This window comes from Patiria miniata, unplaced genomic scaffold, assembly GCF_015706575.1.
Source record: "Patiria miniata isolate m_02_andy unplaced genomic scaffold, ASM1570657v1 HiC_scaffold_26, whole genome shotgun sequence".
Lineage (NCBI taxonomy): Eukaryota > Metazoa > Echinodermata > Asteroidea > Valvatida > Asterinidae > Patiria > Patiria miniata.
The window spans coordinates 8,441,126-8,446,585 of NW_024037065.1; the positions used below are offsets into that span (position 1 = coordinate 8,441,126).

The 5,460-nt window shown below is 38.3% G+C and overlaps 1 long non-coding RNA gene across 1 annotated transcript; it reads left to right on the top strand.

Moving 5' to 3' along the window:
* Positions 1-335: 335 nt before the first annotated feature.
* Positions 336-2,473, top strand: LOC119734062. The gene is made up of 2 exons (XR_005272023.1): positions 336-525; positions 1,100-2,473. It is a non-coding gene; the product is annotated as an uncharacterized LOC119734062 (long non-coding RNA).
* The last annotated feature ends 2,987 nt before the right edge of the window (positions 2,474-5,460 follow it).

A 5,460-nucleotide genomic window follows, 5' to 3' on the forward strand; every position in this document is an offset into this window, starting at 1 on the left:
AAGGGAAATGCAACACCTGACGCGTTACTCTCATATCTATATTCCCTCTGTATCATTACAATGCCACAAAACGCCCCTGAATGTATTTAATTAATGAACATCTAACTGAATCAATGTTTTTTTTGTTATGTTTTGTTTTATTTTGTTCAACAATCTTTTTCTTGTTTGATTCTCTTTTTCATTTTAAAAATTAATATTATCCTGGCCAAAGCCCAACCCAGATGCGCATTTGAATTACGCATTGTAACGAGTTTCCATAATTGTGTTCAAATTTCAAATCCATTCCACAAGCGGATTTGCGGAGTATAGTTATGTCATTGTTCCTCATCCTCTCTTCCCTCTGTGTACAGTGACGATGCCAATCCCTGGATCGAGGTGGACCTCGTTGAGCCTACAGTGGTGAGCGGGGTCATCACACAAGGCTACGCCTTTCGCCTTTGTCATGTGAAGAAGTACAAGGTGGCATATAAGAAACAGCCCTCATCTGACTATGAATACGTAACAGATGGAAACGGAAATATCAAGGTGAGTATCAATCGTGACTAAGTCTTGCTGTAAGCTAAATTTAACTGTTATACGTTGGACAGTTTAAAAAAAAAAAAACCACAATATTGTAAACATAACCTTTTCTTTAAATTATAATTTAGTTTCGGCTTTTTTCGAATTTTGATAGCTTTATTCTGTACGACGTTATTCGGTTCCATGCAAATGCAATCATTTAACCATTCTGAAATCGTGTCTAATTAGCAACCAAAGAAGCAACGACAGAAAATATTGATGCTACATTCTCCTATAGAAAGGTTATTCATGAGAAAATTGCTCTTGTTAAAAATAAGGTAAAATGCTCTGAAGCTGAAGTAAAGACCCAAGCAGCCCAGTCACGAGAAGTCCATAATGGCTGAATACGAACTCGAGTCCCCAACCAGGACAAACAGTTTACTTTTTATACATATTTTCGGTTTGTTCAAATTCTGTTTCGAATGACGACTCCCTCCGTTTAGATTGCCCGCTCTTTTAATAATAGTCTTGGTCTGAGATGTTACTGGAAGGAGGCTACTTTTGTTGCTAACGTGCGTTATTGCATTGGGATTCATTTCAGGTGTTCATCGGTAACACTGATGGCCACACCCCGGTCACTAACCTGTTTGATGGGAGTGTGGTGGCTACGGTAGTGCGCATTGTGCCTACTGAATGGCAAGATGGCGTTGGTCAGCGATTGGAGCTGGTTGAATGTCGCCATGATTAATTCAGTTGAAGCATTCAGGTGATTCTGTTCGACACCGCTGACATTTCTTTCAATGCCATATAAATTCGACATCTATATTGAATATTGATTATTATTTTATTTTTTTAAGTATATTTGGTAAGAGGAATATTTTTCAGAAAGTAATAACAAACTGAGGATTTGGAATAATCACTAAGGGCCCTTGCGTGAATTTGTGTCTTGAGAAAAGTGAAAGCGAAGTACGTGTGAAAACTTGGCCTTGTGTATCTCTTGAAAAGTTATAGCGGTTTTCTTTTTTCTTTTTTTTCATAGTATTTTCGCTTTAAGCAGAAACGTCTAAATTATAATTGAGGTACTTTGTTGTAGAGTAAAAACAAAATGTATATTAAGCTGTGCTGCTATCTTCAATCTTCAATACAATGTATTATGTTCATACATTGTCCGAATTTTAAAAAAATTCTATGAAATGTTAAAAACGCAATACATAATTGACCAAAACATAAACCCACAAAATCAAAGTGAATTGTGGGAACTGGGAACCTCTCGATAATTGAAATATTTTAGGAATCAAACTGTTTGAATAAGGGCCGGTTCATACTTCACTCGAATTCGATTGCGAAGCGCATCTGACGTCAGGATCATTTGCCGCGAAATTTGCCCGAGTTGAAAAGTGTGGTTTTTCTTTTGCCAACTCACAGCGCGGAATATTCCCGTGACAACACAGACTCGCGTTCGCGTTCGCTTTTGTGCCGAGTATGATGGGGCTTTTGCTTCTAGATGTTATTCACTGTGGTATTTTGCTGTAAATATAAGACAATTTAAGTCACGATATTAAATCATTGTACAATAATTTAGGTGTACATTTTGGTGTTAGATGTATAGTGTATTGTTACGGCAAAGTAACATTTTATTGCCAATATATTGTAATATTGTTAGTACAGTGTTGGACAATTTTATCAATGTGATGCCTTATTGCTGTGGATGTACAGCTTTATCAGAATTCCAAAATTACAAACATGTAAAGGTCAAATACAGTGGAAATTAGCTTTTGTGAATGAGGAACCTTAAGAGAATAAAAGAGAATATTTCCCAAATATTCGTAGTTCCGTGTGAATATCGACGAGTTGTCATAAAGAGAAGCTAAGAGGCAGCCATCTTGATCTCATTGAAGGATATACCAATATTGTACATATATAATTCAAATGCTGTTATGTTCCTATTTGTGAAATAAAAATGCCTATAAATAAACCATGTATTTGGTCTTGCTTGTTTTGTATTTGCTTGATTTGTTCAATGATCGAATCACAATTCAAATCAGATCGACTGATTTGCGGCCAGTGCACATTTGATGGTCTGTAAAAGTGACCACTATTCCGTCAGCAAGGAAATATGTATATTGTATAGTTTTTTTCTCTTCATTTTATGTTTCTTTCTTTCTTCATTTCATTTTTGTCAAGGGAAAGAAGAAAATTCCCTTGGTCCCCCTCCCCGTGACTCCCATGTTACATAATGGTACATGCTGTCTGACAAAAAGAAGTGCACCATGAATAGATGACGCGATGAACGACCCATTTATTTGATATTTAATTAGTTTCCTCCTGAAACGTCCTCTAGGGATCTTGAAAACATTATCTAGGGATGTTGACATTTACCGCGTCATTTGTTGAAATGCCGTCAAATGGCTCGGAGCGTTACTAAACAGTGGAACCTTGCGCCATACTATCGTGGCTTTGGTGAAGCTGCGAAGCCACGAAGCGGAGCGGAGGCGAACTCGGCGCGAAACATTGGCGAAGCCGCGAGACCTTTTTCTAACATTTTGTAAGGCCTTGGTTGAATTATTTATAAGGTTGCAAACATGAGTCATTGTTATTTTTAAGCGCATGCGCATACGATTTAAAAGCTCCTGTGCCAAGTTCTCGGATAACCTCATATGTTAGTATTGAACATCCAGGTCATCATTAAACATCGCGATTGTAGATGGAATTTCGACTTCAGACTCAGTACACAGAGAGACCGACAAATCAGGTGTCAAGCTACGTCACATTAAAGGTGTATTTTTGAAAGCCCTATATCTCCTGAAGACAAATCCAATTGGGTTGAATCATTACAGACAGGAACGTGTTATAAATGTAAATTTAAGCCGTTATGACGTGTCATGTTACCTCACATTTAAGGCGTAATTTGCTTAGGTCTCGCGAGAAGTAAAGGTCTGATTCAGTTGTACTTTGTCTATAGTGTTGTGTATTATTCATGTATATAACATTTATGACCTCACAGAGCCATTTCAAAAACAGACAAACAGCTTGTTTTCGTACACAAACACATTTCTAGCTTAATTTGTATTTCATCGGCTGATGTGCTTTGTGTAAAGATGAGATGAATGAAACGACCTGCTGCCCGTCCAAGTTTGATTGCCAAAAAATAAAAATGCATGAAAAGTGAACAAACTACCCACTTTGTATTTCTTTCCGTCTGTTAAGCAAAGTCTCGAAATCAAGTTAACGTCATCATCTGTACCGTTATTTTACCAACAGAGAGCGCCCAGAAACACTGACACATTTCTCGTACCCAACGCCCCACCCCTACAATTCTTTCGGTTTTGGTTCGGTTTACTAAGTTGTATACAATTTACAGACAAAAAGACCATTATAATCGCCGAACAAAGTGATTTTGGGTCATCAGGTTGCCCCGAAGTAGCAACCAGAAGGGCAAAAATAGCCCAAAGGTCAATGTGTACCTACATATTTTCGCCACTACAGTTTTCCCTTCACCTCTGTATATTCAAAAACGAAACCACACTGATACAAGGTCACATCCATTCAAAAATGTAAACGCGCATCCTTAGGCCAAAAAAGAAAAATAGTCGGTCTCTGGTCAGACCGAAGTTCCGGAATTGATGCGGCGACGCGGTTTTTTTTTTTTTTTTTTTTGGTGGCTTTTTTTTTCTTTCAAGCTTGTATTGTACAGACAAGGTGGGTACTATTTTGCTTTTTTGTGTCCTCATTATACATTGGTGTCCTCCATAATTTGCCTTGGTGCCTTTTATCATTTGCCTTGGTGCAATTTCCCCTTTCCTTGGTGCTCCTTGGTACAAAAATTTGAGAAGGCGCGGCAATAGAGGGCGCTGTTGTAGCTTCCGTGTTAATTTGAAGAAAAAAAAGGTTGACGCGCATGATTAAAAAATCGACGCGCGTGCTGACCAGAGACCGCGTATTTTTTTTTTTTGGCCTTACAATACGTGACCTTTTTTTTTTTATCATACCCTCCTTATCTTCCAATTATCTCTAGTTTTAGGTCTCTCACTTTGAAAATTGTGCCCTTCCGTTTAAACGAAAAATCACCAGATCTTTACCACTATTATGCACAATTGAAGCGATATTACATTCATCGATACTTGTTTTCCTTAAAATTTTCCAAACCACATTTCCAAACTACAAAAGAAAATGCCCTAAACTGCTGTATAAATAACATTTTTAGGGGAACGAAATTAAACAAATAATGAATGAAAAGAAAAGCAATGACAGTTCATGTAGCATCCGCTAGACTACATCAGTGACTCCTTCCGCTGAGTTGTTATATTCATTATATTATTGCATGTACATGTATTGCGCCACACGCGGCAATCATCCATGTAGGACCGACTTTGTGTTATTGAAAAAGCTTGCCTCTGGTCAATGCAGTCCTCGGCATGACCGGGGATAGGGCGCCCTCATTCGAGCGGTGCTTCACTGCATTTTTTTTGTTTTCACTTTTACCCACCGCCCTTTATAATATTCACAGGGTCCTGATTCCGATAAGTGTTGCAATTGCACTCAGTGTGGCAATTGCACTCTCTGAAGGGATTCCTTCATAGAGTGCAAAACATAATGACATTGAAAAGTCACCGGTGAGAGTAATTAGAGCCCAAAGTAGAGGATGAAATAAATCAGATTTCATAGGACGCCAAAATGTTATGACAACAAACTTTCAGAGTTTACCGGACAAAATTGGGTTAGGGAAAATCGGATTCCTGGTGTCCAATTCTGTTCAAATCCAATCTTACTTTCATGAGAGAATGCTTCTAAATACGGCTGCATTGTCACATTACGTGGTAAAGTTAAGATTGTCTTCCACATTATCAGCAATGTAGACATACATGTAAATTAAACAAAATCCTCCATCGGCCGTCGGACACAATGGTTCGGACATAATCGGCCGTCGGACACAATGGGTCGGACATAATCGGACGTCGGACA